Source organism: Triticum aestivum, chromosome 2D, assembly GCF_018294505.1.
Source record: "Triticum aestivum cultivar Chinese Spring chromosome 2D, IWGSC CS RefSeq v2.1, whole genome shotgun sequence".
Lineage (NCBI taxonomy): Eukaryota > Viridiplantae > Streptophyta > Magnoliopsida > Poales > Poaceae > Triticum > Triticum aestivum.
In genome coordinates this window covers 236,062,845-236,089,458 of record NC_057799.1, presented here as the reverse complement: position 1 = coordinate 236,089,458, position 26,614 = coordinate 236,062,845, and positions in this window count along the sequence as shown.

Genomic DNA, 26,614 nt, shown 5'->3' with positions numbered 1-26,614 from the left:
GGCGGCGGCGAAGCGTCTGTCCGGACCGGACATGTCCGGCGGCTCGAGGGGAGCGGTGGCTAGGGTTTCATCCGGGATTTGGAGGAGATGTGCACATATTTATAGGTAGAGGGAGCTAGGAGGCTCCAAATGGAGTGCGGTTTTCGCTCACACGATCGTGATCGAACGACCGAGAGCATGGAGGTGACTTAGATGGGTTGTTGGGCTGTTTGGAGGGGTTTTTTGCTGCAACACACAAAAGGACTTTGTGGTTACCCGGTTAACCGTTGGAGCATCAAACGACCTCCAAATGGAACGAAACTTGACAGGTGGTCTACCGGTGGTGTACCAAGGCCAGTTGACAAACCTCGGTCCATTCCGAGAATGTTTAACACCCGCTCACGAAAAGAAACAAGAGGGGTGCGCCGGTGCACGTGGGAGTGTTGGATTGCAAAACGGACAACGGGGAAAATGCTCGGATGCATAAAACGAACGCGTATGCAAATGAGATGCACATGATGACATGATATGGGATGCATGACATGAACAAAATGTAAAACGAAGGACAAAACCCAACCATGGAGGGAATATCATAAAACATAGCCGAAAATGGCTAGAGTTGGAGTTACAAATATGGAACCGCGGTGTTACATTTCCTCCCACTCACTTCTTTCCAGAGAAACTTCTTCTCTAGAAAGGATCCACTCTTAGCAACAAAGATCTTGCCTTCGGATCTGTGATAGAAGGTGTACCCAACAATTTCTATTGGGTATCCTATGAAGACGCACTTCTCCGATTTGGGTTTGAGCTTATCAGGCTGAAACTTTTTCACATAAGCATCGCAACCCCAAACTTTAAGAAACGACAGCTTAGGTTTCTTGCTAAAGCACAGTTCATACGCTGTCGTCTCAACGGATTTTTACACGGTGCCTATTTAACGTGAATGCAGCTGTCTCTAATGCATACCCCCCAAAGGATAGTGGTAATCGGTAAGAGACATCATAGATCGCACAATATCTAATAAAGTACGGTTACGACGTCCAGACACACCATTATGTTGTGGTGTTCCAGGTGGCATGAGTTTGTGAAACTATTCCACACTGTTTTAATTGAAGGCCAAACTCGTAACTCAAATATTCGCTTCTGCGATCAGATCGTAGAAGCTTTATTTTCTTGTTACGATGATTTTCCACTTCACTCTGAAAGTCTTTGAACTTTTCAAATGTTTCAGACTTATGTTTCATCAAGTAGATATACCCATATCTGCTCAAATCACCTGTGAAGGTCAGAAAATAACGATACCCGCCGCGAGCCTCAACACTCATTGGATCACATACATCAGTATGTATTATTTCCAATAAATCAGTTGCTCGCTCCATTGTTCCAGAGAACGGAGTCTTAGTCATCTTGCCCATGAGGCATGATCGCAAGCATCAAGTGATTCAAAAAGCCCATCAGCATGGAGTTTCTTCATGCGCTTTACACCAATATGACCTAAACGGCAGTGCCACAAATATGTTGCACTATCATTACCAACTTTGTATCTTTTGGCATCAATATCATTAATATGTGTATCACTACGATCGAGATTTAATAAACCATTCACCTTAGGTGTATGACCACAGAAGGTTTTATTCATGTAAACAGAATAACAATTATTCTTTGACTTAAATGAATAACCGTATTGCAATAAACATGATCCAATCATATTATGCTCAACGCGAACACCAAATAACATTTATTTTATGTTCAACACTAATCCCGAAGGTAAATGGAGTGTGCGATCGTGATCTTGTCAACCTTTGGAATCATTTCCAACACACATTGTCACCTCGTCCTCAACTAGTCTTTGTTCATTTTGTAACTCTTGTTTCGAGTTACTAATCATAGAAACTGAACGAGTATCAAATACCCAGGGGCTACTATGAACACTACTAAGGTACACATAAATAACATGTATATCATATAGATACTTTTGTTCACTTTGCCATCCTTATTATCCTCCAAGTATTTGGGCTAGTTCTGCTTCTAGTGACCATTTCCTTTGCAGTAGAAGCACTCAGTTTCAGGCTTGGGTCTAGCTTTGGGCTTCTTCATGGGAGTGGCAACTTGCTTTCCATTCTTATTGAAGTTCCCTTTCTTTCCCTTGCCCTTTTACTTGAAACTAGTGGTCTTGTCAACCATCAACACTTGATGCTTTTCTTGATTTCTACCTTCGCCAATTTCAGCATCTCGAAGAGCTCGGGGAATCATTTTTCGTCGTCCCTTGCATATTATAGTTCATCATGATGTTCTAGTAACTTGGTGATAGTTACTAGAGAACTCATCTTATCTGGAAGATTAACTCCCACTTGATTCAAGCGATTGTAGTACTCAGACATTCTGAGCACATGCTCATTGGTTGAGCTATTCTCCTCCATCTTGTAGGCAAAGTACTTGTCAGAGGTCTCATACCTCTTGACTCGGGCATGAGTCTGAAATACCAATTTCAGCTCTTGGAACATCTCATATGCTCCGTGACATTTCAAAACATTTTTGAAGTCCCGGTTCTAAGCCGTAAAGCATGGTGCACTAAACTATCAAGTAGTCATCATACCAAGCTTGTCAAACGTTCATAACGTCTGCATTTGCTCCTGCAATAGTTCTGTCACCTAGCGGTGCATCAAGGACATAATTCTTCTGTGCAGCAATGAGGATAATCCTCAGATCACGGACCTAGTCTGCGTCATTGCTACTATCATCTTTCAACATAGTTTTTCTCTAGGAACATATCAAAAAAAACGGGGAGCTACATCCCGAGCTATTGATCTACAACATAGTTATGCAAATACTATCAGGACTAAGTTCATGATAAATTAAAGTTCAATTAATCATATTACTTAAGAACTCCCACTTAGATAGACATCCCTCTAGTCATCTAAATGATCACGTGATCCATATCAACTAAACCATGTCCGATCATCACGTGAGATGGAGAAGTTTTCAAGGGTGAACATCACTATGTTGATCATATCTACTATATGATTCATGCTCGACCTTTCGGTCTCAGTGTTCCGAGGACATATCTGCATATGCTAGGCTCGTCAAGTTTAACCCGAGTATTCTGCGTGTGCAAAACTGGCTTACACCCGTTGTATGTGAACGTAGAGCTTATCACACCCGATCATCACGTGGTGTCTCAGCACTAAGAACTATCGCAATGGTGCATACTCAGGGAGAACACTTATACCTTGAAATTTTAGTGAGAGATCATCTTATAATGGTACCGCCGTACAAAGAAAAATAAGATGCATAAAAGATAAACATCACATGCAATCAAAATAAGTGATATGATATGGCCATCATCATCTTGTGCTTTTGATCTCCGTCTCCAAAGCACCGCCATGATCACTATCGTCACCAGCTTGACACCTTGATCTCCATTGTAGCATCGTTGTCGCCTCGCCAGCTATTGCTTTTACGACTATTGCTACCGCTTAGTGATAAAGTAAAGCGATTACATGGCGATTGGATTTCATACAATAAAGCGAGAACCATAAGGCTCCTGCCAGTTGCCAATAACTTTTACAAAACATGATCATCTCATGCAACAATTTATATATCATCACGACTGGACCATATCACATCACAGCAAGCCCTGCAAAAACAAGTTAGACATTATCTACTTTGTTGTTGCAAATTTTACGTGGCTGCTACGGGCTTCTAGGAAGAGCCGTTCTTACCTACGCATCAAAACCATGACGATTTTTTGTCAAGTGTGGTTTTTTAACCTTCAACAAGGACCGGGCATAGTCAAACTCGATTCAACTAAAGTTGGAGAAACAGACACCCACTAGCCACCTATGTGCGAAGAACGTCGGTAGAACCAGTCTCATGAACGCGGTCATGTAATGTCGGTCCGGGCAGCTTCATCCAACAATACCGCTGAATCAAAGTATGACATGCTAGTAAGCAGAATGACTATTATCGCCCACAACTCTTTGTGTTCTACTCGTGCATATAACATCTACGCATAGACCTAGCTCGGATGCCACTGATGGGGAACGTAGTATTTCAAAAAAATTCCTACGATCGCACACGATCTATCTAGGAGAAGCATAGCAACGAGCGGGGAGAGTGTGTCCACGTACCCTCGTAGACCGAAAGCAGAAGCGTTAAGTAACGCGGTTGATGTATTCGAACATCTTCGCGATCCAACCGATCAAGTACCTAACGCACGACACCTCCGCGATCTGCACACGTTCAGCTCGGTGACGTCCCTCGAACTTCTAGATCCAGCTGAGGTCGAGGGAGAGTTTCGTCAGTAAGACGGCGTGTTGAGGATGGTGATGAAGTTACCAATGCAGGGCTTCGCCTAAGCACTACGAAAATATGATCGAGGTGGAAATCTGTGGAGGGGGGCACCGCACACGGCTAAGATCAACTTGTGTGTCTATGGGGTGCCCCCTCCCCCGTATATAAAGGAGTGGAGGAGGGGGCCGGCCGGCCTCACGGGGCGCGCCCCATGGGGGGGAATCCTACTCCTACTAGGAGTAGGTTCCCCCCTTTCCTAGTCCAACTAGGAGAGGGAAGGAAGGGGGAGAGGGAGAGAAGGAAAGGCCCCCCCCCCCAATTCGGATTGGGCTTGGGGCGCGCGCCTCCCACTTGGTCGCCTCCTCCTTGTGGGTGTCAAAACCGGCGGATCTCGGGTAGGGTGTCCCGAACTGTGCGTCTAGGATCGATGGTAACAGGAGACGGGAGACACGATGTTTATCCAGGTTCAGGCCCTCTCTATGGAGGTAATACCCTACTTCCTGCTTGATTGATCTTGATGAATATGAGTGTTACAAGAGTTGATCTACTGCGAGATCGTAATGGCTAAACCCTAGAAGTCTAGCCTATGTGTATATGGTAATGAATGCCTCCTATCTGGACTATGCTCTCCGGTTTATATAGACACCGGAGAGATCTAGGGTTACATGGGGTCGATTACATAAGAAGGAATCTTCACAGCTGGTCGCCTAGCTTGCCTTCCACGCCAAGGAAAGTCCAATCCGGACACGAGTATGGTCTTCAGTCTTCATGCCTTCACAGCCCATCAGTCCGGCCCATAGATAGCAGGCCGGACGCCCGAGGACCCCTTCGTCCAGGACTCCCTCAGTAGCCCCTGAACCTGGCTTCAATGACGAGGAGTCCGGCGTGCAGATTGTCTTCGGCATTGCAAGGCCGGTTCCCCTTTCTCCGAACTCCAAGATAGTCTTCGGATGTAGTAGATATATCCGGACCTGTATATATAGTTGCAGAAAATATATGAGCCTAATTTATTTGTAACTGTTTATGACATTACGCCTGCCCGGTCACTATTTCCAACCGTTGGCTGGCACGTCGCCCCACGTCTCGGGACGCGGTTTTACTGGCTTGTCTTGCCAAGGCAGATATCGTGTTCCACTATTCACATGATTTTCATTAATGCAGGCGCGGGTAACCGAACCGTCCCCGGGTACAACTCTCTGGATATTGGTAAGTTTCGAGACCCAGGTGGATACGCTTAGTACTTGGGGTCTTTATATAGGGTCCCAGACTCGTCTTCTTCCTTTGCGCTCGCTTCTTCCTCAACCCTAGCCACCCCAAGTTCCAACCCTCGGGTTCCCATCACCACCAGACCCAATCATGTCCGGATCCGGTCGTCTAGGCCGGTGGATGGCTTCTTCTGTCATAGAGGAGGATATGGCGAAGCTCCACGCAGCGAGATATCTGACCCCGGAAATCCTCCATCGGCTTCCTGCACAGGGGAAGGTCGCTCCTACCCCCAAATCCGGCGAGAGGGTAGTGTTTGTGCCCCACTTCCTCCATGGGTTAGGGTTCGCACTTAACCCCTTCGTCCGGGGGCTCATGTTTTACTATGGGCTAGACATTCACGATCTGGCCCCGGACTCTATTCTCCTCATCTCGACATTTATCGTCACATGCGAGGCCTTCCTCCGGACTCCTCCGCACTTTGGTTTGTGGCTCAGGACCTTTGATGTGAGGCTGCAGGTGACAGAGGAGGAGCAGGCAGAGTGTGGCAGCGTCACAATAGGCAAGCTTGCCAGCGCGGTTTGGTTTGAAGGATCTTTCGCCAAGTCTTCCGACCTATGGCAGCAGGGGTGGTTTTATATCAATGAGCCGCGGGGCTCCAAATGGGCGGCTACGCCTGCGTTCCGACCCGACCCTCCAATTCAGCTTGCTTCATGGATCAATAAGGGACTGGACTAGGGATCCGTCAATGAAGTGCAGACTCTGCAAGGTCGCGTCCGAAGCTTTATCGAGAAGGGCATCATACTTGTGAACGTCGTTTAAGTAATGCTAGTCCGCCGGACCCTACCATGTCAGCGGCGGCCTCTCCGTATGTGGGAGTTTAATCCCGAAGGACGGCGAACTCTTCAGCACTTCCTCGGCAGTACACACGAGGGAATGTGGAAATTATATTTCGGGGAACAAGAGCAATGGCCGGACTCCACCGAAGATGTTGGCCTCGACTGCAATCATCCGGACACTGCAGTAAGTATTCGATCTCCGCACACCCTTTATTTGAGTATCTCTTGGTAAGATATTGAACAATCCGTCCCTTCACATGACTGAATAAAGAAAGCGGTGTTGATCTGGTGTCCGACGCCTCTTCCCGAAGACTCTGCGAACGCCCTACTAATGAGGATGCTGACTCCGACACCGTACCAGGTGTCTGCGGAGGAGGGCGAGACCAGGGAGGCCGGAGGTGGTCTCTGCCCCAAGAATAAATCATACGTTGTGTTCGGGGAAACCGAAACCTTCTTGCCCGAGGGCAAAGGTGCAGAGGAGGCCTTCCATGGCAAGAAAAGGGCCGCTTCTGAAGGTCAGGAGGGGAAACCTTCCAAGAAAGGGAAAACTCCATCGACAGGCAGCTTGGGCCGGGCAAGCGATGTTGACGTGGTGCTTTATGATGAGGATAAACCTCTGGCCAAACCGTAAGTGCAGCAGGGTACTTAAACCATACCTCCTTCCTTTCTTATCACTGAAGTAATCCTTAGACATACGTATGTCCTCGCAGGTTAACGCCTGGGGTTTCCCAATCGTCCTCCTCCTCGGGAGACCTTCTTCCAGAGATGATGGAGAGTGACACACCTTCTCCGGCCCCCTCGCCCAACAGGGCGGATGATTCTGAGGTATCGTCCCGGGGGGCTCCTCCTGGTCGACAAGCAGTGCTGGAAACGAAGAGTGCATTACCCGAAGGTGGTGTCTCTGTCACTCAGGGTTCGGGAATCAAGCATGGCGGCCCCGCCCTATCCGGTTTAGAACCAGAGACGATCCGAGGGGCGAGTGGGCGGATTCCTTCAAAGGAATACCGTACTCCGGCGGCGGCTTCCAAAGACCCAGAAGCGCCGGAAATGCTGACGGACATGCTGTGACAAGCGTCCGTTTTGGAGGAACACCGTGCCTTGATGGTTACGATGGTCGAAAAGGTTCTATCCGCGAAGAGCGGGTTGAACGAGGCCTTCATGAGCCTCCTGAGGGGTTTTGAGGTTTGTGATGTAGTTTTGCCAATTGAATAATATTGACAGAATGCACCTGTTGTATATGCAGTAGCCCTTGAGACTTGGATTTCCTTCCGACGGAAGCGATCGGAGGATCAAAAAGATATGCTCAGTTGCTAACCTTGATTTAACTTGGAATACCTGCTGCCTCCCCTCCTGCGGCTACCCGAAATACGGAAGTGGCCGAACTGCAGCGAAAGCTAGATATTGCGGAAGATGACATTGCATTGATCAACAGGCGTCTTGACGACTCGCAAGGTATATATGTCGAGCATTCCTTACACCAATGTACTTAGGCCTGATGCTGAAAAGGGTTTATATGAATTGTGCATGTTTGTAGATGGTGCTGCCGCCGTTGAAGCTCTTCGGGCGGAGCTAGCCCGGGCCAAGGAGCGGGCCCGGCGTAGTGATGCGGCTGCCGAGAAGGCATCGGCTGATCTAAGAGCCGAACAAGCAGCTCGGCAACAAAGTGAGCAGAAAATATCCGCACTGGCGCTTGAATTGAAGAATACTGCTAGCTGCTGTGAATTCCTTGAGAAGGAGAATAAAGCCAAAATGGCTGAGCTTGATAAGGCCGTACGAGAGGCGAGTGAAGCTCGGTCTGAATCTAGGGCAGCTCGTGAAGAGATTCGGCAGGCTAAGGAGATAGCGGCCGGTAAGCCCTTTTTGCTTCAGACCAAGTTTGGCGATCCGGACTATGCTCAGCTAAACCAGGTCTGGAGTTCTCCGGCTGAATTTTTGGACTTGCCGAAAAGTTCTTCCGATGCGGCGCAATCTTAATACGCACAAGAGGGGTATGCAAGGGAGAAGCTTTTCTGGTCACAATTCGGCGCGTCGAAGCGCCCTCTGTTGCTCAATGAACAGATGTCCCAGTGGGCCGAGCATCATAGGATATCTGGCGACGCCATGAAGAACGTCATAATCCGGTTGTGGCCAAGTGAGCCTATTCCGAGTAGTTATTTTGGCCTGGTGCGGCGGCTTTTTGACGCGGTGCTACATATCGACGCTGTGAAGCGGTCGGTGAGCATTGAGGGTGCACGGATGGCCTTTGCCCGAGTCAAAACATTTTGGGGAAAGATGAAGGCCATTGATGTTGCGGCGAGGAGTCCACCCAAGGGCCAGCACCGTAATGAGTCGGAGCACTATTTTGAAGACGTCTTGGATGCCGCCCACTTGATAGAGGGTCATTGCTCGAAAGATATAATGTTCGAGTGATTTATATAATGATGTAACAGACAACTTTATAGTTAATCTATTTATATTTTGCTCAAAAGCTTGAATTCCTCCTCTGTGGCCGTTTTAGTATAATCTAAAAGTTTTCCAGTCGCCGGCTTCAGGCCCCTCGTAGGAAGTACGGGGGTGTTCGAAAAAGCATTTAATCACTCCTTATCCAACGTCTTGGTCCATAAAGGAGGTGATAATGCGGCGAACCAGGCAATCGGACTATAGGGCGTTAACACTTTCACTTAGCCATAGGAGTTTTATGGTGGGGCTATGACATAGCCCCTAGTATGTATACGACGCATAGTGCTTTACATATGTTGATCTAAAAACGATCCCTCGTGTGACACGGAGAATCACTAAAGTTTCGAATAAGTCGTCAAGTGGTTGACCAGCTCTCGCCACATCATGACAGTCAGTTTTCGGCTTTCTCTACTGAGGTGCTCATCCGGTCTAGGCCAGGGCACAATCGCAGTAGTTCTCCCTTTACTACCCTAGCCGATAGAGTGGAACGTAGGGTAGCAAGCACAGGAGCCGGGCAACCCACCTATTGACCAAAGACAATGATTCGGAGCTGATGCATATAAGGCCAAACTTGTGACACTGAAGTACGCTATAGAGCTGTTCGAACTTTTACTAGCGGGTCGTTTGTTCTCATACTGGGCCCCTGGCAAGTTATGCCGAGGCGCGTCTTGTAAGGCAGCCATTACGGCCGGACTCATTGTAGAAAGAGCATAAAAGATTAGTTCGGATAAAGTTTACTGGGAGCGGAGCAATATGCCAATGATAAATATATATATATATATAAAGAGTAAAAACCACAACCCAACTATTTGACATGCTCGGGTTGGGAACAGAGGAAAAGGGCATGGTACAGGCTCAAAAGAAAGAGTGCGGTCTACAAACGCTTATTTTGGACCTCCTGTCGCACGTCTGCGCTGCCCGTCCTCGGGGAGGGGAATCCTTAACGGGAGTGGCCCCGTAGGTGAGTGTGCGGATCCGAACTTCGAGAGAGTCTGATGTAGATGCTGTCCTGATGGTCACCTGTTTTTAAGAAATGCTACAGAAAAATAAGAAAGACGGATAAGAACATTACAGGGATTCTTGCAGGATTGTCCATATTGTGCTTCCGCCGATGCCCATGGTATCTTGAGTGCATAGTGATGTACGCGTGGTGTGAACTTTGCCAGTACAGTAGGTGGGCGGCGGAAGCCGTACTGCTATTTCCGTTCTGGGAGTGGTCGAACTTCAGAGGAAAGTGTTTCTGGCCCCTGGTGTTCGGCTGGCGAGCCGATCCGTCGTCTCTATCGCCTGGTGGCTTCCTCCCTTGCGATCGGCGTTGTGCTTGCCTGCCGCTTGAGGACCCAACAGTTTCTGTTGGTATGATTAGCTGGCCTATCAGGGTGACCGTGAATCTGACAAGGTCGGTCCAATATCCTGTCAAGGGTGGATGGTCCATCCTGGTTTGCCTTTAGTGGCTTCTTCCATTGACCGTGCTTAAGAAAGTGAAATCTGGCGTTCACCGCTGTGTCGCATGTATTACTGCGACTGTTGTGTTCGGTCCGTCGTGGCCTACCGTTGCCGTCTCGAATTTCGGAGTGCCCGGGTTGCTGGTGTTGTTTCTTTTACGAGTGAGCCAGTTGTCTTCTCCCGCACAAAAGCGAGTCATTAGAGCGGTAAGGGCTGTCATGGACTTGGGTCCTTCCTGGCCGAGGTGACACGCTAGCCATTCATCCCGGACGCCATGTTTGAAGGCTGCGAGGGCTTGTGCATCCGGATAGTCGCCAATTTGGTTCTTTTTGACTAAGAACCTAGTCCAGATCTCCTTGACTAACTCACTGGGCTTCTGGACAATATGACTGAAGTCATCGGCACCTAGAGGCCGTACATATGTTCCTTGGAAGTTGTCTCGAAAGGCGTCTTCTAAGTCTTCCCAGCTACCAATAGAATTTTCTGGTAAACTGTTTAGCCAGTAGCAAGCTGGCCCCTTAAGCTTGAGAGGTATGTATTTAATGGCATGAAGATCGTCTCCGCGAGCCAGGTGAATATGGAGGAGGTAATCCTCAATCCATATATACCGCGGGATCTGTTGTTCCATCGTATGATTTGATGTTAATGGGTTTGAACCCCTCTGGGAATTCGTGCTCCATTACCTCGTCGGTGAAGCAGAGAGGGTGTGCGGCTCCTCTATGTTGGGCCACACTGTGAAGCACCTCCGGCGGACTCCGCTTACGGAGTTCGGACCGGGCGTGGTCGGCTCTGTAGTGTCCGAATGGGTGACCATCATAGTCGGTCGGGGTGTATCTCCTTGATCTGTACATCGATCTTGTGCACCCTGCTCTATCCTCCGGGTCTTGGTTGATGTCGCGAGGGTTCCCTCAAGCTGTTTTGCTCTTGATTTGATGGCCGGATGGGTTGGTATGTTGCTCTATTTGGGCTGCTGCTTTGTCTAGACCGAACTGTGGCCGGCCCGCCGCATTGTTCGACGGTGGTGTGGGCTCCAGCGCCCTGCCATCATATTGAGGGAGCCACCTACCCTTTGGGTGGCTTTTGTCTGGGCTAATAAGGCCGTATTCTTCGGCGGCTAGGACCTCGATCCATATATCATTGAGCAAATCTTGGCTTGCTTGAAGTTGCAGCTGCTTCTTCCTTAAGCTCCTTGCAGTGGCTATAAGCCGGCGTTTAAAACGCTCCTGCTCGAGAGGTTCCTTAGGCACGATAAAATCCTTGCTGCCGAGGATCTCCTCTTCCTCGGAGGGTGGGAGATAATTGCTGTCCTCCGAGTCTCCATATGTAGCCTGTTCATCAGGGTTGTCTTGCCCGCTTTCCTGTTCCTCCTGTTCGGATTCTACCTCAACAGGGTCTTCATTGTCCGGAGTGTTTTCTCTTGGCGATGTGGCTTGGAGCGGCGCCGTGGGCGCCGGTGTTCGGAGTGTGTACCAGGAGGTTTATTCTCCACTAGATCCTTCTCATCATCGGGTGTGCTATCATACACACATCATACCAGGAAGTGGCCATCCCGTGTCTAGCGGGTAGCGAGCTCTGGCCCTGCCCCTCATCGTCGTCCATACCGGCGATGTCTTCGGAGCGGGGGTCAGGCGTGTTAGTTGGGTCTTCGATGGTGGCTATAAGGTGGGAGGCGGGTGGGAAGCAAATTCTCCATCATCCGCCGTAAGTTCGAACCGAACATAGTTCGGCGACGAGCCATCTGCCAGGGATAGGTTTTTTAATGAGTTTAGTAGGTCGCCCATGGGCGAGTGTTGGAAGACATCTGCGGTGCTAAACTTGAAGATCGATAACCGATCGAGTTCGGTATCCGCGGGCTCGCAGGGTTCGGAACACGACGCTGGAGAAGAGTCCGGGGTTCCGTTGATGCAGATGCCGGCCGCAGTGGAATCTGCGAGCGGCTCCAACGCCGCAGAATCGGTAGCCCTCGCGATGGGGTTAAGCTTCCCATCTTCGGGGGACTTGATCAGCTCCGGATCTAAGGCCAGAGTTGCTGCAGGAGCTCTCTCCTGGATGCGGCCCGATTACAGGTTTAAGCCATGTCCATTGGGGCAGCGGGGAGCGATTGCCGAGGTCTCGAATCCGTCAAAGATGAAGTCTCCACGGATGTCCGCAACGTAGTTCAAGCTTCCGAATCTGACCTGATGGCCAGGGGCGTAGCTGTCAATCTGCTCCAGATGGCCAAGCGAGTTGGCCCGCAGTACGAAGCCGCCAAACACGAAGATCTGTCCAGGGAGAAAGGTTTCTCCCTGGACAGCGTCATCATCGACGATTGAAGGGGCCATCAAACCTTTTGACGACGGCAAGTGGAACTCTCAATGAAAGCACCAATGTCGGTGTCAAAACTGGCAGATCTCGGATAGGGGGTCCCGAACTGTGCGTCTAGGATCGATGGTAACAGGAGACGGGAGACACGATGTTTACCCAGGTTCGGGCCCTCTCTATGGAGGTAATACCCTACTTCCTGCTTGATTGATCTTGATGAATATGAGTGTTACAAGAGTTGATCTACCACGAGATCGTAATGGCTAAACCCTAGAAGTCTAGCCTATGTGTATATGGTAATGAATGCCTCCTATCCGGACTATGCTCTCCGGTTTATATAGACACCGGAGAGATCTAGGGTTACATGGGGTCGATTAGATAAGAAGGAATCTTCACAGATGGTCGCCTAGCTTGCCTTCCACGCCAAGGAAAGTCCAATACGGACACGAGTATGGTCTTCAGTCTTCATGCCTTCACAGCCCATAGATAGCAGGCCAGACGCCCGAGGACCTCTTAGTCCAGGACACCCTCACTCCTCTCTTCCACTAAAGCCCATGTAGGCCCAATAACCCCCCGGGGGTTCCGGTAACCCCCGGTACTCCGGAAAATGCCCGAACCTATTTGAAACCTTTCCGATGTCCAAACATAACCTTCCAATATATAAATCTTCATGTCTCGACCATTTTGAGACTCCTCGTCATGTCCGTGATCACATCTGGGACTCTGAACTACCTTCGGCACATAAACTCATAATACCGATCGTCATCGAACGTTAAGCGTGCGGACCCTACATGTTCGAGAACTATGTAGACATGACCGAGACTCATCTCCGGTAAATAACAAATAGCGGAACCTGGATTCTCATATTGGTTCTGACATATTCTACGAAGATCTTTATCGGTCAAACCGCATAACAACATACGTTTGTTCCCTTTGTCATCGGTATGTTACTTGCCTGAGATTCGATCGTTGGTATCATCATACCTAGTTCAATCTTGTTACCGGCAAGTCTCTTTACTCGTTCCATAATGCATCATCTCGTAACTAACTCATTAGTCACATTGCTTGCAAGGATTATAGTGATGTGCATTACCGAGAGGGCCCAGGGATACCTCTCCGATACTTGGAGTGACAAATCCTAATCTCGATCTATGCCAACCCAACAAACACCTGTGGAGACACCTGTAGAGCATCTTTATAATCACCCAGTTACGTTGTGGCGTTTGATAGCACACAGGTGTTCCTCCGGTATTCGGGAGTTGCATAATCTCATAGTCAGAGGAACATGTATAAGTCATGAAGAAAGCAATAGCAATAAAACTCAACGATCATAATGCTAAGCTAACGGATGGGTCTTGTCCATCACATCATTCTCTAATGATGTGATCCCGTTCATCAAATGACAACACATGTCTATTGTCAGGAAACTTAACCATCTTTGATTAACGAGCTAGTCTAGTAGAGGCATACTAGGGACACTTTGTTTTGTCTATGTATTCACACATGTATCAAGTTTCCGGTTAATACAATTCTAGCATGAATAATAAACATTTGTCATGATATAAGGAAATAAAATAATAACTTTATTATTGCCTCTAGGGCATATTTCCTTCATGTAGATGTAGTCCAAATTTGGATTACGGTCATTAAATGGCTAGAAAATTACTCAAATGTCTTAAAAAGGTCAAATGACCCCTGAAATTTCCAAATTTTGACATGACAGTTGTATCAATGCACGTTAACTGTAGAAATTTTTTGAAGCCCATAAGAGGAAGCTATCGCCCGTTCGTCATCAAACAAGCATTGTCCCCTCTCGAAACCATGAGCCTTCTTGTGAGTTGCTTCGGTTTGTGAGGGTGTGTGTGCAAACTTTCGTCAAAAATGCCAATTTTTTAACCACATCATCTTGGTGGCATGACATTATTTCAAGCAAGATTTCATGTGTTTCTGATCTTTTTTTTTATTTTTTTGGAATTTAAATGCCATGGCACTCCATGCTGAATTGTGTCATAGCCGTGAGACCAATATGTTTGAAAATTCTTTCCAATTTACTGCACATGGAATTAACTCGCACACAAGTACACAAAAATATGACTTTTCAAACCGTTATGGTTAGCTGTTGAATGTACATGTAGTTCAATTTGAATTACGGTCATTAAATGGCTAGAAAATCACTTAAATGTCTTAAATGGTCAAATAACCCCTGAAATTTTCCAAAATTTGAAATGACAGTTGTATTGGTACTACAAATTTTCTCGTACATTTAAAACACCATCCGTTGCCACTTTACTCCAAATTCATCTTTCACAGCTAATAAAAAATATCAACAACATCACACACAGTTTTTTGTAGGAACCGTTTGCGATGTTAAATTATGCAATGATGTGGATGAGGACAGTACCCGGGGAAATTTCCACCAAAATTTGAATTATCAAATTCATCCCATGCGCGTAAAGCAGAAGAATCGTTTGTGATGTACACAATCGTTCAAAGTGAAATAAGCCCTAGAGGCAAAAATAAAGTTATTATTTATTTCCTCATATCATGATAAATGTTTATTATTCATGCTAGAATTGTATTAACCGGAAACATAATACATGTGTGAATACATAGACAAACATAGTGTCACTTGTATGCCTCTACTTGACTAGCTCGTTAATCGAAGATGGTTGAGTTTCCTAGCCATGGACATGAGTTGTCATTTGATAAACAGGATCACATCATTAGGAGAATGATGTGATTGACTTGACCCATTCCGTTAGCTTAGCACTTGATCGTTTAGTATGTTGCTATTGCTTTCTTCATGACTTATACATGATCATATGACTATGAGATTATGCAACTCCCGTTTACCGGAGGAACACTTTGTGTGCTACCAAACATCACAACATAACTGGCTGATTATAGAGGTGCTCTACAGGTGTCTCCGAAGGAACTTGTTGAGTTGGCGTATTTCGAGATTAGGATTTGTCACTCCGATTGTCGGAGAGGTATCTCTGGGCCCTCTCGGTAATGCACATCACTATAAGACTTGCAAGCAATGTGACTAATGAGTTAGTTGCGGTATAATGCATTACATAACGAGTAAAGAGACTTGCCGGTAACGAGATTGAACTAGGTATTGAGATACCGACGATCGAATCTCGGGCAAGTAACATACCGATGACAAAGGGAACAACGTATGTTGTTATGCGGTTTGACCGATAAAGATCTTTGTAGAATATGTGGGAGCCAATATGAGCATCCTGGTTCCGCTATTGGTTATTGACCGGAGACGTGTCTCGGTCATGTCTACATAGTTCTCGAACCCGTAGGGTCCGCACGCTTAAGGTTTGGTGACTATCGGTATTATGAATTTTTGTGTTTTGATGTACCGAAGGTAGTTCGGAGTCCCGGATATGATCACAGACATGACGAGAAATCTCGAAATGGTCGAGACATAAAGATCGATATATTGGATGACTATGTTCGGACAACGGAAGTGTTTCGGGAGGTTTCAAACATTTACCGGAGTACCGGGTGGTTACTGGAACCACCCAGGGAGTATATTGGGCCTAATGGGCCTTAGTGGGAGAAGTGGAGGGGTGGCCAGGGCAGCCGCGCGCCCCCTCCCCCTCTAGTCCGAATTGGACAAGGACGGGGGGCGGGGCCCCCCTTTTTCCTTCTCCTCCTCTCTCCCTTCCTTTCCTTCTCGTACTCCAACAAGGAAAGGAGGAGTCCTACTCTCGGTGGGAGTAGGACTAACCACTTGGTGCGCCATCCTTGGCCGTCCGCCTCTCCCCCCTTGCTCCTTTATATACGGGGGCAGGGGGGCACCTCTAGACAAAAGTTGATCTGTTGATCTCTCCCAGCCGTGTGCAGTGCCCCCCTCCACCATATTCCACCTCGATCATATCGTAGCGGTGCTTAGGCAAAGCCCTGCGTCGGTAGGAACATCATCACCATCATCACGCCGTGGTGCTGACGAAACTCTCTCGTGAAGTTCTGCTGGTTCGGAGTTCGCGGGATGTCATCGAGCTGAACGTGTGCTGAACTCGGAGGTGCCGTACGTTCGGTACTTGGATCGGTCGGATCGTGAAGACATACGACTACGTCAACCGCGTTGTGCTAACGCTTCCGCTTTCGGTCTACGAGGGTATGTGGACACACTCTCCCCTCTCGTTGCTATGCATCACCATGATCTTGCGTGTGCGTAGGATTTTTTTTGAAATTACTACGTTCCCCAACGGTGGCATCCGAGCCAGGTTTATGCTTTGAAGTTATATGCATGAGTAGAACACAAGTGAGTTGTGGGCGATACAAGTCATACTGCTTACCAGCATGTCATACTTTGGTTCGGCGGTATTGTTGGATGAAGCGGCCCGGACTGACATTACGCGTACGCTTATGCAAGACTGGTTCTACCGACGTGCTTTGCACACAGGTGGCTGGCGGGTGTTAGTTTCTCCAACTATACTTGAACCGAGTGTGACTACGCGCGGTCCTTGAAAAGGTTAAAACAGCACTAACTTGACGAACTATCGTTGTGGTTTTGATGCGTAGGTAAGAATGGTTCTTGCTCAGCCCGTAGCAGCCACGTAAGACTTGCAACAACAAAGTAGAGGACGTCTAACTTGTTTTTGCAGGGCATGTTGTGATGTGATATGGTCAAGGCATGATGCTATATTTTATTGTATGAGATGATCATGTTTTGTAACCGAGTTATCGGCAACTGGCAGGAGCCATATGGTTGTCGCTTTATTGTATGCAATGCAATCACCCTGTAATTGCCTTACTTTATCACTAAGCGGTAGCGATAGTCGTAGAAGCAATAGTTGGCGAGACAACAACGATGCTACGATGGAGATCAAGGTGTCGCGCCGGTGACGATGGTGATCATGACGGTGCTTCAGAGATGGAGATCACAAGCACAAGATAATGATGGCCATATCATATCACTTATATTGATTGCATGTGATGTTTATCCTTTATGCATCTTATTTTGCTTTGATTGACGGTAGCATTATAAGATGATATCTCACTAAATTTCAAGATAAAAGTGTTCTCCCTGAGTATGCACCATTGCCAAAGTTCGTCGTGCCGATACACCACGTGATGATCGGGTATGATAAGCTCTATGTTCATCTACAACGGGTGCAAGCCAGTTTTGCACACGCAGAAAACTCAGGTTAAACTTGATGAGCCTAACATATGCAGATATGGCCTCGGAACACTGAGACCAAAAGGTCGAGCGTGAATCAAATAGTAGATATGATCAACATAGTGATGTTCACCATTGAAAACTACTCCATCTCACGTGACTATTGGGCATGGTTTAGTTGATTTTGATCACGTGATCACTTAGATGATTAGAGGGATGTCTATCTAAGTGGGAGTTCTTAAGTAATATGATTAATCGAACTTAAATTTATCATGAACTGAGTACCTGATAGTATTTTGCTTGTCTACGTTGTTGTAGATAGATGGCCCGTGCTGTTGTTCCGTTGAATTTTAATGCGTTCCTTGAGAAAACAAAGTTGACATATGATGGTAGCAATTACACGGACTGGGTCCGTAACTTGAGGATTATCCTCATTGCTGCATAGAAGAATTACATCCTGGAAGCACCGCTGGGTGCCAGGCCTGCTGTAGATGCAACTGACGACGTTAAGAACGTCTGGCAGAGCAAAGCTGATGACTACTCGATAGTTCAGTGTGCCATGCTTTACGGCTTAGAACCGAGACTTCAACGACATTTTGAACGTCATGGGGCATATGAGATGTTCCAGGAGTTGAAGTTAATATTTCAAGCAAATGCCCGAATTGAGAGATATGAAGTCTCCAATAAGTTCTACAGCTGCAAGATGGAGGAGAATAGTTCTGTCAGTGAACATATACTAAAATTTCTGGGTATAACAATCACTTGATTCAACTGGGAGTTAATCTTCCGGATGATAGTGTCATTGCCAGAATTCTTCAATCACTGCCACCAAGCTACAAGAGCTTCATGATGAACTATAATATGCAAGGGATGGATAAGACAATTCTCGAGCTCTTCGCAATGCTAAAGGCTGCGGAGGTAGAAATCAAGAAGGAGCATCAAGTGTTGATGGTCAACAAGACCACCAGTTTCAAGAAAAAGGGTAAAGGGAAGAAGAAGGGCAACTTCAAGAAGAACGGCAAACAAGTTGCTGCTCAAGAGAAGAAACCCAAGGCTGGACCTAAGCCTGAGACTGAGTGCTTTTACTGCAAGCAGACTGGTCACTGGAAGCGGAACTGCCCCAAGTATTTGACGGATAAGAAGGATGGCATGGTGAACAAAGGTATATGTGATATACATGTTATTGATGTGTACCTTACTAGAGCTCGCAGTAGCACCTGGGTATTTGATACTAGTTCTATTGCTAATATTTGCAACTCGAAACAGGGACTACGGATTAAGCGAAGAATGGCTAAGGACGAGGTGACAATGCGCGTGGGAAATGGTTCCAAAGTCGATGTGATCGCCGTCGGCACGCTACCTCTACATCTACCTTTGGGATTAGTTTTATACCTAAATAATTGTTATTTGGTGCCAGCATTGAGCATGAACATTATATCTGGATCTTGTTTGATGCGAGACGGTTATTCATTTAAATCTGAGAATAATGGTTGTTCTATTTATATGAGTAATATCTTTTATGGTCATGCACCCTTGAAGAGTGGTCTATTTTTGTTGAATCTCGATAGTAGTGATACACATATTCATAATGTTGAAGCCAAAAGATGCAGAGTTGATAATGATAGTGCAACTTATTTCTGGCACTCCCGTTTCGGTCATATTGGTCTAAAGCGCATGAAGAAACTCCATACTGATGGACTTTTGGAATCACTTGATTATGAATCACTTGGTACTTGCGAACCATGGCTTATGGGCAAGATGACTAAAACGCCGTTCTCCGAAACAATGGAGCAAGCAACAGATTTGTTGGAAATCATACATACTGATGTATGTGGTCCGATGAATATTGAGGCTCGCGGCGGGTATCGTTATTTTCTCACCTTCACAGATGATTTGAGGAGATATGGGTATATCTACTTAATGAAACGTAAGTCTGAAACATTTGAAAAGTTCAAAGAATTTCAGAGTGAAGTGGAAAATCATTGTAACAAGAAAATAAAGTTTCTACGATCTGATCGTGGAGGAGAATATTTGAGTTACGAGTTTGGTCTACATTTGAAACAATGTGGAATAGTTTCGCAACTCACGCCACCCGGAACACCATAGCGTAATGGTGTGTCCGAACGTCGTAATCGTACTTTACTAGATATGGTGCGATCTATGATGTCTCTTACTGATTTACCGCTATCTTTTTGGGGTTATGCTTTAGAGACGGCTGCATTCACGTTAAATAGGGCACCATCCAAATCCGTTGAGACGATGCCTTATGAACTGTGGTTTGGCAAGAAACCAAAGTTGTCATTTCTTAAAGTTTGGGGCTGCGAAGCTTATGTGAAAAAGCTTCAACCTGATAAGCTCGAACCCAAATCGAAGAAATGTGTCTTCATAGGATACCCAAAGGAAACTGTTGGATACACCTTCTATCACAGATCCGAAGGCAAGACATTCGTTGCTAAGAATGGATCCTTTCTAGAGAAGGAGTTTCTCTCGAAAGAAGTGAGTGGGAGGAAAGTAGAATTTGATGAGGTAACTGTACCTGCTCCCTTATTGGAAAGTAGTTCATCACAGAAATCTGTTTCTATGACTCCTATACCAATTAGTGAGGAAGCAAATGATGATGATCATATAACTTCAGATCAAGTTACTACCAAACCTCGTTGGTCAACCAGAGTAAGATCCGCACCAGAGTGGTACGGTAATCCTATTCTGGAGGTCATGTTACTTGACCAAGGCAAACCTACGAACTATGAAGAAGCGATGGTGAGCCCAGATTTCGCAAAATGGCTTGAGGCCATGAAATCTGAGATGGGATCCATGTATGAGAACAAAGTGTGGAATTTGGTTGACTTGCCCAATGATCGGCAAGCCATAGAGAATAAACGGATCTTCAAGAAGAAGACTGACGCTGACGGTAATATTACTGTCTATAAAGCTCGACTTGTTGCAAAAGGTTTTTGACAAGTTCAAGGAGTTGACTACGAGGAGACTTTCTCACCCGTAGCGATGCTTAAGTCTTTCCGAATCATGTTAGCAGTTGCCGCATTTTATGATTATGAAATTTGGCAAATGGATGTCAAAACTACATTCCTGAATAGATTTCTGGAAGAAGAGTTCTATATGATGCAACCAGAAGGTTTTGTCGATCCAAAGGGAGCTAACAAAGTGTGCAAGCTCCAGCGATCCATTTATGGACTGGTGCAAGCCTCTCGGAGTTGGAATAAACGTTTTGATAGTGCGATCAAAGCATATGGTTTTATACAGACTTTTGGAGAAGCCTGTATTTACAAGAAAGTGAGTGGGAGCTCTGTAGCATTTCTAATATTATATGTGGATGACATATTATTGATTGGAAATGATATAGAATTTCTGGATAGCATAAAAGGATACTTGAATAAGAGTTTTTCAATGAAAGACCTCGGTGAAGCTGCTTACATATTGGGCATCATGATCTATAGAGATAGATCAAGACGCTTGATAGGACTTTCACAAAGCACATACCTTGACAAAGTTTTTAAAAAGTTCAGAATGGATCAAGCAAAGAAAGGGTTCTTGCCTGTGTTACAAGGTGTGAAGTTGAGTCAGACTCAATGCCCGACCACTGCAGAAGATAGAGAGAAAATGAAAGATGTTCCCTATGCTTCAGCCATAGGCTCTATCATGTATGCAATGGTGTGTACCAGACCTGATGTGTGCCTTGCTATTAGCTTAGCAGGGAGGTACCAAAGTAATTCAGGAGTGGATCACTGGACAGCGGTCAAGAACATCCTGAAATACCTGAAAAGGACTAAGGATATGTTTCTCATTTATGGAGGTGACAAAGAGCTAGTCGTAAATGGTTACGTTGATGCAAGCTTTGACACTGATCCGGACGATTCTAAATCGCAAACCGGATACGTGTTTACATTGAACGGTGGAGCTGTCAGTTGGTGCAGTTCTAAACAAAGCATCGTGGCGGGATCTACGTGTGAAGTGGAGTACATAGCTACTTCGGAAGCAGTAAATGAAGAAGTCTGGATGAAGGAGTTCAGATCCGATCTAGGTGTCATACCTAGTGCATCGGGTCCAATGAAAATCTTTTGCGACAATACTGGTGCAATTGCCTTGGCAAAGGAATCCAGAATATCACAAGAGAACCAAGCACATCAAGAGACGCTTCAATTCCATCCGGGACCAAGTCCAGGTGGGAGACATAGAGATTTGCAAGATACATACGGATCTGAATGTTGCAGAGCCGTTGACTAAGCCTCTTCCACGAGCTAAACATGATCAGCACCAAAACTCCATGGGTGTTAGAATCGTTACTGTGTAATCTAGATTATTGACTCTAGTACAAGTGGGAGACTGAAGGAAATATGCCCTAGAGGCAATAATAAAGTTATTATTTATTTCCTCATATCATGATAAATGTTTATTATTCATGCTAGAATTGTATTAACCGGAAACATAATACATGTGTGAATACATAGACAAACATAGTGTCACTAGTATGCCTCTACTTGACTAGCTCGTTAATCGAAGATGGTTGAGTTTCCTAGCCATGGACATGAGTTGTCATTTGATTAACGGGATCACATCATTAGGAGAATGATGTGTTCACTTGACCCATTCCATTAGCTTAGCACTTGATCGTTTAGTATGTTGCTATTGCTTTCTTCATGACTTATACATGTTCCTGTGACTATGATATCATGCAACTCCCGTTTACCGGAGGAACACTTTGTGTGCTACCAAACGTCACAACGTAACTGGGTGATTATAAAGGTGCTCTACAGGTGTCTTCGAAGGTACTTGTTGAGTTGGCGTATTTCGAGATTAGGATTTGTCACTCCGATTGTCGTAGAGGTATCTCTGGGCCCTCTCGGTAATGCACATCACTATAAGCCTTGCAAGCAATGTGACTAATGAGTTAGTTGCGGGATGATGCATTACATAACGAGTAAAGAGACTTGCCGGTAACGATATTGAACTAGGTATTGAGATACCGACGATCGAATCTCGGGCAAGTAACATACCGATGACAAAGGGAACAACGTATGTTGTTATGCGGTCTGACCGATAAAGATCTTCGTAGAATATGTGGGAGCCAATATGAGCATCCAGGTTCCGCTATTGGTTATTGACCGGAGACGTGTCTCAGTCATGTCTACATAGTTCTCGAACCCGTAGGGTCCGCACGCTTACAGTTTGGTGACGATTGGTATTATGAGTTTTTGTTTTTTGATGTACCGAAGGTAGTTCAAAGTTCCGGATATGATCACGGACATGACGAGGAGTCTCGAAATGGCCGAGACATAAAGATCGATATATTGGATTACTATGTTCGGACACCGGAAGTGTTTCGGGAGGTTTCATACATTTACCGGAGTACCGGGGGGGGGGTTACCGGAACCCCCCGGGGAGTATATTGGGCCTGATGGGCCTTAGTGGGAGAAGAGGAGGGGTGGCCAGGGCAGCCGCGCGGCCCTCCCCCTCTAGTCTGAATTGGACAAGGAGGGGGGGCGGCGCCCCCCTTATTCCTTCTCCTCCTCTCTCCCTTCCTTCCCTTCTCCTACGCAAACAAGGAAAGGAGGAGTCCTACTCCCGGTGGGAGTAGGACTCCCCCCTTGGCGCGCCCTCCTTAGTCGGCCGCCTCTCCCCCCTTGCTCCTTATATACGGGGGCAGGGGCACCTCTAGACACAATTTGATCTCTTGAGCTCTCCCAGCTGTGTGCGGTGCCCCCCTCCACCATATTCCACCTCGGTCATATCGTAGTGGTGCTTAGGCGAAGCCCTGCGTCGGTAGCAACATCATCACCATCATCACGCCGTCGTGTTTACGGAACTCTCCCGTGAAGCTCTGCTGGATCGGAGTTCATGGGACGTCATCGAGCTAAACGTGTGCTGAACTCGGAGGTGCCGTACTTTCGGTACTTGGATCGGTCAGATCGTGAAGACGTACGACTACATCAACCGCGTTGTGCAAAGGCTTCCGCTTTCGGTCTACGAGGGTACGTGTACACACTCTCCCTCTCGTTGCTATGCATCACCATGATCTTGCGTGTGCGTAGGAATTTTTTTGAAATTACTACGTTCCCCAACATGAGTAAGAGAACAGAGGTAGGCTTAGAGAAAGTGTTCTCAACGCTAAAGAATATTTGAAGATGCGAGATAAAAAGAGGAAGGTGGAGAATGAGCTCAGAATTTTTAAATGAGACTTTGATAAGATGGTGTTGGCGAAGGAGGAGGCACTTTCCCAGTTGGCCAGTGCAAAATATGTTCTTACTGAACTAAAAGCAGAGGTGGATAAGACGAGCCTGGATGATCTCGATTAGGGAAATGAATATACTGTTCTAATATTGTTCTTATGAAGCTGAACTAGATATGCTGTAATGTGCTGTTTTCAGGTAGCTATCATACTGTGATGTTAAAATTTATTTATGTGCCTGATATGAAATTGGAAAACAACTATTCGATAAGAATTGTGAATTTGTGTAATACTGGAATTATTAATTGTAATAATAAACCACCTAAATGGGTCATGGAACTTTGCAAACGGTTCTAGCAGTAAAATCACTTGTGATGGATAGCCCAATGCCACACAGTTTTCTTCATCAAATCATGTGTGATGTAGTTGAATAAAAGCAAACGGTTAACCGAGGCAGAGGGTGTGTGATAGTTACACCTATCACACACGAGCCTACAAATAAAACTGTGTGGGATGTACATACGAACGGAAATGTTTTCCCTGGATTGACTGTGTGGGATGTACATACGAACGGAAACGATTTCCTTGGATTGACTATGTGGGATGTATATAAGAACGGAAACGTATTCCTTGGATTGACTATGTGGAATGTACATAACAAACAGAAACATTTTTTGGGACTGACTGTGTGAGATGTACTTATGACCGGAATCGATTGGGCCTATATAATCGTATTTGATCGCTCACCCGTCGCACACGACCTCATTTTGCCGAGCGTGTGTGCCAGGAGAGCCTATCCCCGGCAGATTCTGGGCCGTGTGGTAAGGACCCACCTATTGCATTCACTCACTAGGCGACGGTTCAGAACGCCGTCACGGGAAGGGGTTAAAAACCTTTTGTTTAGCACCTTGCTGTACCAGTGTTAGGACTACCAGAAAATTGTTCTTTCGAAACAAGATTCAACAAAGCGGCATTAATTTCATAAGATTCCGCACTAGTGGCGGGAGAAATCAGAGTGCTAATAAAATCATTATTATTAGTGTTGGAAAAGTCATACAACTTGGTGTTTTCTTGAGACATCGTGACAAAGAAAGCAATCTAGCACACAAGCACACAGAAAGCAAACAAAAAGACGAATATAAAGAAGGTAAATAAAAAGGAAAATATTTTTGTGTTTGTCTGAAAATGTTTTAGAAGTAGGGGAGAGGAAAACAAGAGGCAAATGGCAAACAATGTAAATGCAAGAGATGAGAGTTTATGATGAGTACTTGGTAGGTTTGATGTAGAACCTCCCCGGCAAGGGCGCCAGAGATTCTTCCTGTTACTTCTTGAGCTTGCGTTGATTTTTCCCTTGAAGAGGAAAGGGTGATGCAACAAAGTAGAGATAACTATTTCCCTCAGTGAAGAACCAAGGTATCAATCCGGTAGGAGGCACAAGCAAGTCCCCAATATATACACCTGCACAAACTAACAAACACTTGCACTCAACGCGAAAAAGGGGTTGTCAATCCCTTTACAGCCACTTGCAACAGTGAGATATAATAGAGATAGATATAAAAGATAGTAAAAGGCAAAATAAAATAAATATAAATAAATTTCACCAAGGTGTGCTTATGTTTTTGGTTTAATAGATCTGAAAATATACGATAGAAAATAGACCTGGGGGCCATAGGTTTCACTTGAGGCTTCTCTCTTGAATAAAGCATATGGTGGGTAAACAAATTACCATTGAGCGATTGATAGAAAAACGCAAAGTTATGACGATATCTAAGGCAATGATCATGAATATAGGCATCATGTACGTGACAAGTAGAACGACTCCTGCCTGCATCTACTACTATTACTCCACACATCGACCGACTCCAGCCTGCATCTAGAGTATTAAGTTCATAAGAACAGAGTAACGCGTTAAGCAAGATGACATGATTTAGATGGATAAACTCAAGCAATATGATATAAACCCCATCATTTTGTCCCTATTGGCAACAATACAATATGTGCCTCTCTACCGCTACTGTCACTTGGGGAGGACACCGCAAGATTGAACCTAACACAAATCACCTCTCCCATTCCAAGTAAAACCAATCTAGTAGGCCAAACCAAATCGATAGATCAGAGAGGAACACAAAGCTATCTCAATCATGCATAAAATCGTTTAGAGAAGACTCAAATAATATTCATAGATAATCTAATCATAAATCCACAATTCGACGGATCTCAAGAAATGCACCACAAAAGAAGATTACATCGAATAGATCTCCAAGAACATCGAGGAGAACATTGTATTGAAGATCAAAGAGAGAGAAGAAGCCACCTGGATACTACCTACGGACCCTTAGTTCCATGGTAAACTACTCACACATCATCAGAAGGTCAGCAAGGTTGATGTAGAGGCCTTCCGTGATCGAATCCCCCTCCGGCGGAATGCCGGAAAAGGCCCCAAGATGGGATCTCATGGGAACAGAAGCTTGCAGCGGCGGAATAGTATTTTTGGTGTCTCTTCTGACGTAAGGGGAATATTTGAGGATTTATAGTACAAAGATTAGGGTTGGACGGTCTACGAGGGCCCCACAAGCCAGGGAGGCGCTCCCCAGGGCGCGTCCCCATGGCTTGTGGCCGCCCCGTAGGTCTTCTGTCCTCCTCTCCAATTCTTGTGGGTTTCTTCTAGTACAAGAAAAATCATCGTAAAGTTTTATTCTGTTTGGACTCCATTTGATATTCCTTTTCTGTAGAAGTCAAAAAAGGAAAAAACAGAAAACTAGCACTGGCACTAGGTTAATAAGTTAGTCC